This window comes from Triticum urartu, chromosome 1A (assembly GCF_056163025.1).
Source record: "Triticum urartu cultivar PI428250 chromosome 1A, HENAU_Tu73, whole genome shotgun sequence".
In the NCBI taxonomy this organism is placed as follows: domain Eukaryota; kingdom Viridiplantae; phylum Streptophyta; class Magnoliopsida; order Poales; family Poaceae; genus Triticum; species Triticum urartu.
The window spans coordinates 84712701-84724626 of NC_141873.1; the positions used below are offsets into that span (position 1 = coordinate 84712701).

At 42.2% G+C, this 11926-nt stretch overlaps 2 long non-coding RNA genes across 6 annotated transcripts; both read right to left on the reverse strand.

Annotated features, from left to right (window-relative positions):
• Positions 1-372: 372 nt before the first annotated feature.
• LOC125548821 (uncharacterized) lies at positions 373-4165 on the reverse strand. Of its 4 annotated transcripts, none has more exons than XR_007301188.2 (5): positions 3761-4165; positions 3497-3641; positions 3251-3358; positions 1347-3058; positions 373-1264 (listed from the first exon to the last, which is right to left on the reverse strand). It is a non-coding gene; the product is annotated as an uncharacterized LOC125548821 (long non-coding RNA). The 4 variants fall into 4 exon arrangements; XR_007301181.2 differs by having other exon boundaries at positions 1347-1518; positions 2925-3058; positions 3251-3641; positions 3761-4140; XR_007301177.2 differs by having other exon boundaries at positions 1347-1518; positions 2935-3058; positions 3251-3641; positions 3761-4138.
• A 1726-nt stretch (positions 4166-5891) lies between these two features.
• LOC147990152 (uncharacterized) lies at positions 5892-9697 on the reverse strand. 2 transcript variants are annotated; one of them, XR_015598801.1, is made up of 5 exons: positions 9243-9697; positions 8853-9172; positions 8642-8763; positions 7420-7507; positions 5892-6588 (listed from the first exon to the last, which is right to left on the reverse strand). It is a non-coding gene; the product is annotated as an uncharacterized LOC147990152 (long non-coding RNA). The 2 variants fall into 2 exon arrangements; XR_015598799.1 differs by lacking the exon at positions 5892-6588 and having other exon boundaries at positions 7300-7507; positions 9243-9696.
• Positions 9698-11926: the final 2229 nt, after the last annotated feature.

Below are 11926 nucleotides of genomic sequence, written 5' to 3' on the forward strand. Positions count from 1 at the left end.
AAGCCAATTTGATACAACCTTTCTCTTAAAAAAACACACGCTCTGTGTCTGCAGTAAAAAAAAAGAATTGTTGGTGTTTGAACCATGTAGTATAGAGTTGAGAAAGTCATAGTCATGTCCTTCGATGTCACCTCCTTCGACTTATCACTGTGATCGGGTAAAAAAAGAATTGTTGGTGTTTGGACCATGTAGTATAGAGTTGAGAAAGTCAGTCATGTCCTTCTATGGCACCTCCTTCGACTTATCACTATCACCGGGTGGAAGAGAAGTGGTGGATGTGTTTCTGAGTGGTATATACAAACGGTGAAATTGTTGTATACAATTTAAAAGCTTAATAACTAATCCAAAATTTTATTTAGAATTTGCAGAAGATAATAAATGCAAAAGGATTTGAATAATTTTAGAGATAGTGTTTTATTTTCATTATTTGGGCTTGGCCCAAACAAAACACTTCATGCACATAGAAGTACAATACACACGCTCTTTCCCTAAAAATCATGCAAGCACGAACTCATCTCCCTTCCCTTTCCCTATGATCAAGTATCCCTACTGCTCGAAGTGCGAAGCACTGCCACCGGCTGCTCATGTCTCCTCGTCATTCTCGGGATACAAAGCACTTCATGTCGTGTTCTTCCACCATGGCCATCGGACTATATTTTTTAAAACCGAACGGGCAACTGAACCGTTGCGTCTGTCACCGGTTGAACCGCTGGTTCATCGATTTGTTCGTGACAAAAAAACAAGTTATTAAAAATAACCTTAGATCAAATGAGTACACATAATATTGGATGTAATATAAACATAACCAGCCAGGTCACAGGGGCTGAGACATTTTAACTCACCTTCCCTTTAGTTGCCAATTTGAAGGGAGGGATCGAATTATGTTGTGTTTATGGCCAATTGAGCGGTCCATGAGCGATCAATTTAAAATACATAGTGATAACCTGGCTTCTAATGTAAATAATAATCCAATTCTTTTGCAATTGGATACCCAAATTTAGCATACTGCACATTCATCTCTCTTATCGTCAGTGTTTGATTATGCAAAAATAGGTTCAGCATGTAAAATCAAGGCAGCTTCTCTGCACACAATTTCTTGGGAAGAGACAACAAACCTTTGCATCATTCAAATGTCACAGGTGACTTGTTTTAGTTTGGGATCTTGAAAGAATCAAACCAACATACCTTTCCCGGCAACAGTCAGCAGTGGTAAGCATGTGCCGCTGGAGCCCGACCAACTTCCCTTGATCCCATTTATTGTCTCCTATCCACGGCGACAAAGTGAAAAAGGTTTCAGCGGACTTAGTCGGGCATCCACGATCAGGTTTTAGAGGGAGAAGACTCACCGCCTGCTGGCAAGGTTGGGACCGTGGTCGTCCGTCTCCGCTTTGCCGGCCGATAAGATCATTGATATTGACCAGCCAGCTGAGTACTCATCACCTTGCTCTGCTGAATCACCTTGAGGCTATCGTTGGTGCTCCGTGAGGCCTGCGGTCGGGCTCTAAAGTCCATGATTTGCTGTTCGGTTCACCACAGTGACCAGCGAACAGTGTCAGGAGAAAAATGTCGCTTTAAGATCAAGACGGTAGAATAAATCGAGATTATTTCCAAATAAAACGAACAAGAAACTTCATGCATCTACGTGAACAAAATTATAATCAGCAGGGAACATAATTATATTTGACAGAAGCCTCAAACTCGATTGAAATCACAACCGGTACAATTTTCTAAGTTTGGTCTTCACAACTATACAAAAGAAGAAGAATAAATGTATACCATCATTTCAAATCCAAGACAATATTATCAAGGTTAAGAAAAATCGAATCACAACACAGTCCACTGCAATGAATTCTCAAAATATCTTGGAATTACTCTGCTTCGCGTTATTTAGTATGCTTGTTCTCCTTCCCATAGAGTGTCCGTTGATTCAGCTAGTTGGTGATTGTTTTTAGTCCATAGTAGCAAATTTGTTGCACATGCTGCATGCATGGAAAAAAACAATGCACGGTGCTGTTTTTTTGTCTGTGAATCGTGTGCAAAGCCCACGACAACATAACTGAAGACATACTAAATGCTTTCTAGTTAACTCTTCAAATGACTAATCAATACAGTAAGTCCTCACTGCATCTCTAGGTAGGAACCGAATATCCCGGTCTGTTTTCTCTACCAGTTCAGATCTCGCAAAAGTAGGGAGTACGAAAAATATAGCAGAAGGGATAACCTGAAGTAGCTATTATGAACCAAGCATCATATATATCAGCTGCCCATTAATGGGTAGTTCGTGCAATGTGCACAATTTCTATTCAAGTAATAAAAGTGATGGAAGACCTCAAGTACGTTCAACCCAGATTACTTACACATGCAATGCACTTGCCATCAATCGGGCTTAAAATTTGTTCATAGGAGACGGAGATATCGGGTTAGAACTTCCCTTGTTTTTACATTGATTTTAGTATGGATGCAGTAGTAGGGCTCTCTTGAATCTAGATGATGTGCAGGTTAGGTGTGGCTGTGAAGGAGATCTGTGAGTTCTTAATATAATCATGAAAAATAGGAAGCTCTTAATATAATCATGAAAAATAGGATGCTCTAGTTCACAAGAAACCAAATTGGCTCTTATAAGCCGATCGATCGGCACAATCAAAACAGCTGTTAAATTAACAACAAAATTGAAGGTCATGGCTTTGTTGGAGCAAAGATCTAATCTCCACATCTTGAATATGTGGGAACCAGATTAGGATGACAATGTCCTACAAATTCAATACTTCATTTTTCTGTGATCAATGCAAATGTCTTCTATGGGCTTCTGGCTACTTGTTGGCAGCAATAGTAGGTTGGTGAGCAACTGAGCCTGCTTCCTTGTTTAGATATTCAGACCAGCACATGGAAAGGCTGAACAAGTATGCTTATATAATACTAACAACCTGTCAGTACCAGGGTAATATTTGTTGGTGAAGATGCCTGAAAACCAAAGTTGTGAGTCTAGCTTGTTTCCTCTTGCATCATCTGTGTGGAGGTCATGGCTTTCCATACAGCGGAATAGGGCTAAACTCCACACCTTCAACCAACCAGAGAGAGCTAGTTAGGAAAGGTGGTTATAATGGCGTACTGGAAGCTCAACTCTTCTTTGTCTACACTAATGTACTATTTAACTACTTGGACCCAGATGCATACAAAAATTGAAGATGAAAGGTTAGGCAGGTGCAAATGAGGTTACAGTACATTAGGAAAATTCACTGCCACAACGGACCTGCTATTTTGAAACTTATGTTTGGGACTGTATATGCCAATATCTTCATATCATGTGCAGCAGCCTCTTCAAATTGCTAGTATCGTTGACATGATTTGTGAAAGAGTCCTACAGGCACAAATTATTGATGCAGTAATAAGCTAATCAAGTTTTGTCCAGCCCGTGGCTGCGTCGACGTTGCCGCTGCTATTGCCGGCTTCCGAAGTATAGCAAAAGAATCTGCGTCATGTAAGTTGCAACTCGCACAATCTCGTCAGGAGGCTTGGGAGCAGCATCGTGAACGACAGTGCGATGACAGTCTGCCTGATGGATAACCTCAGGGTGCAGCCAAGGTGCTTGTGACGCGCTCCATCTCCTACTCGTCAAAATCGCCGCGCTGCTCCTGCGCCGACTGAGCGGAGGCAGAGGGAGAGGAGGAACACGTCAACGAGCAGCAAGAAATTGTAATCGAAGCAGGCCGAATTGGCGGAGGGAGGCGGGCGGGTGCAGATCTCGCGCCCGGCGGCTCACCTTGTCCTGCGCTGCCGCCGCCTCGTCGTCGTCGAGGAAGGCGAGCGGGGTGTCCGGGCTATCGGCCGCGGGCTTCTTGGCCGGCGGAGCCGCTAGGGCCTTCCTCGGCCGGCGCCGGCTCCACGAGGGGATCTCCGGCCGCGCCTGCTCCTGCTGCTGGCCCGCACGATGGACGACAGGTCCGCGAGAATGGCTGCCACCTCCAGCTCACGCTCGCCGAACTCCTCCTCCCGCGTGGGTCCGCTCCCAGCCGACACGGCCGCCTTGGATCTCACCGAGCGAGCGAGGGATTGGGTGGAGCTCTGCGGGCGATGGCGAGAGCAGGGGAGGAGGCGGAGGATTCGTTTGGTAGTTTTGGTTTAATAGAGGTTTTTTTTGGTAAAAACAAAGTGCGGGCTTAAATTAGTACCACCTCGTTTATATTATGATTTTGTCTATACAAGTCATAAAAGCGTATTATGACGTGAGAAAAAAACGTATTGTGACGGTGAACCCGACAAAGTCAATTCGTGCTTTATTATTACTAGCACAAATGCCCGTGCGTTGCAATGGGAGTGTAGAAAAAATATAACACTGCAAAAAGGTTTTTATGAAATGACGGCTGAGAAAATAGGTGAAAGACGAAGCTTTGGAGGCTTGCTGCTCTAAACTTGTAAGGATGATGCTAACTAAGTGACAACATTTTTACTTGGGGACGGCATTTCGATGACCTCATTAAGGTGATGTAAGAGTTGGCAACATCTGGTTCGCGTCCACATATGTCACAGATCTTGGTCTCTGGCCAACAAAACAATCAGATGAGGGGCAATGTCTAAAATGTTGACGGTATCTAGATTAGAAGAAAATATCACACGGCCCTCACCCAATAACCATGGCATGGATTTTATCGTGTGTATTCTCGAAAAAAAAAGACATAATTTTTAAAACTTATTTTTGAAAGGAAATCGTTTATTTTCATTCGGCTTATAACAGCGACGCGTAAGTCGCCTCGTCTTAGCGACACGTGTCCCGCATGGCGTGGACCTGGCAACCTTATCCTCAACCCGTGCCTCTTGTCTACCTCATCTTCTACCATTGCAGAAGCAAATCCCCATCTTCTTCTCCCGATGCAGGATAAGCAAGCCGCCACCGGCCACCGGCCCGTCAACCACCGTTGTATGAGCCAACCCAACCCGCTGCTGCAGGCACCACCAGCTGCCACCACCGCTCCACCTGCTTCTTCTCCTTTTTCTAGGCGCGACCATGGCAGCGCTGCGACCCCACGATCTCGCCATCGACCAGTGACGCCGCAACGCGAATCGTCGGGGAGCTGCAGTGCAGCAAGCGACATGCGACCCATGGAGCCGGAGCCGTCGGTGCTGCCTTGGACTACGCCGGGCTGCAATGGAGCTCCACCGGAGTTGCAATGGAGCTTCGCCGGAGCCGTCGGCGCTGCGTTGGAGCTCCGTCGAGGCTGCATTGGAGCTTGGCCGGAGTTGCAATGGAGCTTCGCCGGAGCGTCCGTGCTGCATCGGAGCTGCGCTGGGGTTGCAATGGAGCTCGCCGGACGCCATCCGTGGTGCTGCGTTGGAGAGCTTCGCTGGCACTGCACTGACAGTGCATTGACTCGCTGCTGCCATGGCGTCGTTGTAATTCAACGGCCACCAGTGCGCCGATCGAATGGCTGAATAGGCGGATGATTTCTCTAGCCCCTTTTTAAAATCATGCAGAATAAAAGAAGAAGCTCAGGCTGATTTAATTTCCACAACCCTTCCATGGGATCCTGCATAATTTTTTTCTTGACAGGATCTTTCCTGCCTCTTTTCCTCGAACGGAAGCCTCTTAATTTATTTTAACGCTTTCCTTATTATCTCTCCTATCGTAATTTCCTTCTCCAATCCTTTGCCTCGGTGTGGATTGCTTTCTTTATTATTCCCCGTCTCAATTCCTTTTCCTTTCTTATTATTACCCTTGCCGCACAAATTTCTTTCTCAAATTTGCTTCGGCATGGAAGGCTTTCCTTATTAGTATCCCCATCTCAAATCTTTTGCTTTCCTTATTATTTATCTCGCTGCACGTTGCAACGTCGGCTGAAATCTTATATAAATTAGGAGGATGAGATATATAGTGACGAGGTGGGATCAATCAAAACAGTCGGCTAGCTCAGTTGGTAGCGGATTAATTATAGGACAGGGAGGTTGTGAGTTCGAATTCCTGCACTGGCAGTTATATTTTATCACGGCCTTACCCCTTTTGTGGGCCGCCTTCGTTGGGCTAGAATCGCTATGGGACGCAGCTAGACGAACGACTTCATGGGCCTAGGCCATTAGATTGAGTAAGTACTTATCTACCGTCACGGACTGCGGGTTTGAATTATATTTTATCACGGCTTTTACCCCTTTTGTGGGCCGCCTTCGTTGGGCTAGAATCACTATGGGACGCAGCTAGACGAACGACTTCATGGGCCTAAGCCATTAGATTGAGTAAGTACTTATCTACGGTCACGGACTGCGGGTTTGAGGAATCGAATCGTTTTTTCTTACACTTTAGTACCACCTCGCATATATGTTTTAAATTCAAACTGAAAACGTAAATTCATAGAAAGAAAAGCGTATTGTGACGATGAACCCACGGAGTCAATCTGTGCTTTATTATTAGGGATAGATATAAAAAATATATACTAGCAAAAAGGCCCGTGCGATGCAACGGGAGAAAAAAAAAAGACTTTAAGCAGGTGTAACCATATAAGCATGGCTAAGTTCTCCCTTTCTGCCATGTTCTCTATTTCAACGTGACACCTCACCCATGTCGCCTCAGCTAATCTCACTTTTTTCATGCGAGGTGGTCACCTAATCACAACACGCCAGACACATGGTGAGTCCCAATGCGATGAACTCAACTGTCATTGAACCATTCCAGTAGGATAATGTTTAAAATTCAACATGTGCACCTGCACAGGCTAGGATAAAAAGTACCATCTACGTTCCATACTTTCTTTTCATGGTTTTGATTCAAATTTGACCTAAAACCATGACAAGAATTATGGAACAGAGGGAGTAGTAAACATTTTTTGTGTGTAATTCATAGATATGATATTTTTCTGAAAAAACAAAATAAGCACCGGAACCAATTTTAGTATAATCTAGTGATAGTTTTCTTTTCTGATTACTCATGTGAAGAAGATTGTTAGTTACTCTCATGTCGGTGTGGCTATGTTAAAGCATGATGTTTCTGCACATATGTCACACCAACTTTATGTTGCCATTGTTGCTTTTTTCACAATTAAGATAAATAACATCTTATAAAAATATGGCAAACCTATGTCTTTCTATGAAATATGTGAGGTATATTTATGCTGAGATTACAAATTATGCACATCGTTCCACAATATTTTATTGTAGTCGATTATAATAAACATTGCGGCTGCCTATCAATACATTTCTCATTTTCTGAATGTAATTATATGCAGCTAAATATTCATCAGAATGCAAAGTTAGAACAAATATATTTATACGTGAAGTATATCTTTTCACTCAAAGTTATTGTAATCAGAAGATCGATTGATGTCACTGAAATAAATTCGCAGGGGATTAAATAATTTCAAGATAAGAAAAAAATTCGGGGAAAATGTTATTGACTTGCAAAAAAGAAAAATAGAGGATATGGAAACAATAGTACACCTGGGTGTCACACTCCAGATAGCAAATTGCTTTTGCCAAAATCATCAATGGTCACTGTTGCATGATACTCTAATTCGTTGCAGTCCATCTGAAAAAATTGCACACCAGGAGACGAAGATAAATATCAACAGGCATGAAATGGTCACTGTTGATATGGTTTATCTGAACAAATACATGGATATTGTCTAAGATTAGATAATTTCAAGAGGCAAATTTATCCCAGGTCTTCATTGTTCAATACATTTCTTAAGGCGGTGGCTTGTGGTGCCTCACGTGCGTGTGGTGGGTGTATGCCTTAATTGCAATCTCAAAAAAAAACTAAGAGTACATGTTCCAATTTTCTTATTTGAACAATTTGAACAACAAACAGAACTGACACCTGCATGTTCGATAATTTCAGGTTTTCAGAAATTGCCTGCAAGCAACAATCACCGACAAAAATTGTAAACTGAAGAATTTTAGACAGAATAGAATTGGTAGTGCATCTATAAAAAATAAAAAATGCTTGAATTGGGCTATTGGATCCTGGAGAGAGAATTGGATTGCATAACCATTTTTCATACTAATATTGAAGTAACAACAATATTAAAGATGACATGAATTACCCACATCCCGTTGCTAAATAGATGATATGGGCATTCTATCATGCAACTTGCGAGTGAATATCGTGTATTAGAAGCATTTCAATAAGCTCCTACAGGGAATCAAGATAATGTTGATGCATGCATGAAGAAAATCATGGGCAGTACAGCAGTAAGCTGGTAAGGAAGGAAATAAAAAATAACCATAACGAATACAAATGTCTACCATAACACTGAGACAAAATTAATGTAAAAATGAACTTCTGAAACCAAATCACAACCGAATGTGAAGAACAGTTTGTTAATGTAGCAATTATAGAATAATTGGAGTTCAACCAATAAGAGAAAAAATAAGTGTGATGATACGGTCTAACTGGCTATAAAACCAGTAGTTGGTGGGTTTTTTTTTGCAAAGACTATTGGGCTTATATTGCTTTCAGAAGTCAATAAGCTACTACTATTAGATATAACCTGCAGGTCCATACGCTAAAAGCAAAAAAATAAAGTTGCCTTTAAATTGTATAATCCCCAAACGCACATCCACTCAAGTTTTTCTGTATATAACTGACATCTCTAATCACAGCTCAGTCGAAATAGAGAACTTTAGAATATGAGTCGTGTTCCCATCGTGGCTGTCTCACCTGAAGCATAGGAATTGTGCATCTCGTCGACTCGCGTCGTCCTCCACCACCAAGTTGCATATTGGCCTGAGCGTGGATGGAATTGAAGCATATGAATCATGTTCTCATAGCGGCTGTCTCGCCTGAAGAATAGACACACACACCTGAATATGATGGTTCTCTGCATGCATATATTTTGCCTGAATCTGGATGGTCCTGAAGAAATCCATACCTGAACATCCACGCTGTTGGTTCTGAAGAAATCCCATACACCTACAGAACTTCGGCCATGTAAATTTAGAAAGGCGCAGCTCCTCACCCATACAGGCTTATGCATAGATATATCAGAATATAACATATAGTACATGTTAGTTGAGGATGACATGAGACACTTGTGCTTTGCTAGAAATATCTGAATGAGGATGAGGATGCAGATAGCTTGAAATTCATCCTAGTTGGCCGAACAGGGTCACTGGAGTAAATTTGGGACTGTCATGTTCCCCGCAAATACCATGGATACTGGGTGAAGCCATCCACGTGACCTAATTGCTCCTACAAAATTCACATGTTAGCATCCTTTTTGACTGACGACTGATTACCCAAACTTCTATATCACACGTACCTTCAACAATCCCTGTTTCACCGCTTTAGCAGCCAACCCCATCTCTTGCCACACCGGCCGCTGCAGGTCAGAACCAAAGTAGCATCCTCCTTTGTCACCGTTCTGAGCAGCACCACCGCCAGAATCCTCTATGCTTGCCCCCTCCCTCGCTCCTCTATCCGTCTTCCACATCCGGTGCACGGGACGGAACAGGAGGCGACCCTTCCTCCAAATCTAGATCGCGAGGGGCATCAGGTGAGGAGCGGCCGCGACTCTTGGGCGTATCGAACACTAGGGATGGTGGGGCATATCGTCGTCGCAAGCACACGGAGGGTCGTGAGTCTGCCTAGTGCATCGAAGGATGGCTCTCTGCCGCCGCCGCCGCGAAGGAAGATGCGATCTGCCTCCACCACGAACCCGAGGCAGGGGCGAGATGTGACGATCCCCTGGGCCTCGTTTTTATTTGTCGATGGGATGTTGAACCGTTTTTTTTTCTATTTCTATATATCTAGCAAATGTTTTTTTTGCGCAATGGCGAGCAAACGTTATTTGTGGACTACGGGTTTGATTTCATAAACATGAGGACTTTTTCGCAAAAATGTCGCGACGGTGAACCCGGAGACTCAATCTGTGCTTTATTATTATAGGGAGAGAAAATATAGCACATAAGCCCGTGCGTTGCAACGGAAGAAAAAAATATTGCATGCCCTTTAACTCAATAACCATATCTCAAGACTTCCACAAGTGACATCATATATTTCAACACATCGCCACACCCCTGCCACCTCTTATACTTCTTCCACCCTCGCCGATAGTTGCCGCATTGTCCACCTGATCATAACACGTTCAAAAGTTGTCAATTCTGAGGCAATCAACTCGGCCACTGCATGACACACCTGTCATTGAAGTGCACCAATGCAAGGGGATGTTTAAAAATTTAAAAACTATAATCTTCATCAAGTTGGCGTAAGGGCTGCCTTCCGCAATCTACTCCTCGCACCTGGTCCATGGATCGTCCCTCATAAGGATTGACTACAATCAGTAGCGGAAAAACACTACCAAACACTTCCATAATTTTTTTGTATATATAACACATGCACCTTCTATGAAGGCAATTTGTTTCGTATATACCTAAAGACAATTGTCTTGTTTTCTGCTTCCATGTATAAATCTTTGATGTATACTTCACATGCCATCCAGGTATTTATGCTTCCCGCATGTGTGCTAACCTGTGTATATAATGTTAGTCCAGCAATGTGCATTCCTATTTGGACTATGGATGGTGTTCATTTCTCTTTTGGCTTTATGTCGTAGTAGTTATTACCATGCTTCCTGTGATTGTGCTAACATGTGTAAATATGTTACTCCAAAAATGTCTTATCCAATTTGAACTATGGATGGTGTTCATTTCCTATCCGACTATGGATGGTGTTCATTTCCTTTCCGACTTTTATATCAGGTGATAGTTAGTATCAGTCTGTGAAAGACACGAACAAATACCAAATCCAACTTCAGTTAAAAAACGATCAGCACCAAAAACCTCTTCATGTTTTTTCTTGAGACTTTCAAGCATGGAGTTGAGTTATTCTGGTTCCAACTTCAATTCACCCAAAAAAAAAACTTCAATTAAAAAAGATCAACACGATTCACATTTTTTCTTTGTCGCCTTTCAACCTGGTGGCACATGCATGGTGAGTTTGAACTATTCACATCCTCTTTTCTTTGTCCCTCCTGCTATTTTTTCAGGGCATCACATGCAAACGTGAATCAACATGCATATTTGTCGTCCTTAAATCATTCACGTCCTCATGAATCGTTTAATAGCCACATAATAGTAGCCCATCACACACACACACACACACACACATATATATATAGAAAGTTAATTATCCTTTCCAGCAGCCCATATATAATATAGAAGGTTAGTTTCCTTATTTTCCTTCCTTTCCTTGGCCACTCTTTCCTTCCTTAGCCTCTCTTCCTTCCATATACTAGTAAGCTTGCACGTCTCGCCTTGTACAAAAACAATATAATGAGTAAATCAAATGATGAGACAATTAATTTTATTTTTTAACAAGCACCTACTCCCAATCATGCACACATAAGTAAACCAAAAAACACATACATTCAAGATTACTAATATGTAATACTGCTTGAATATTAACAAAGCCACCATACAAGATTCATTATCCATGGTATGTTGTTAAAAAGTAAACAATTGCTCACAGAACAACAGACTATGAGTAGGATATGACATAAATGAATAAACAATGTCCTATCACCATTGAGATGCCTTCACCAAGATTATGTTCTCTGCTTCGTCTTTATCCAAATTCATTACTCAAAAGGTATTTAAGTTGTTCAATGATCATCACACACTATCCGAGATAAATAGTACTTTCCTGAAGAAAAAAAGTTAGAAGGAAAGACACTTCGCTAGCAGTGTCGGAGTTCTGTATACATAGTTATACTACCAGGGTAAGAAAATGACAACATAAAAAAAACTAATGTAACATCATGAATACATGGACACTTCACGAGCACACGAATGCATCCAGAAATGACCCTGGATTGCCATCACAGGGCATTACTATGTGACATTGTGATGTGTTTGTGTGCTTATAAATCATAGTCATCTTCCTTGATATAGAATCCAGGACATGTAAGAAAGCAAAATGTACAGTAACACATGCTGGTAGCATGTG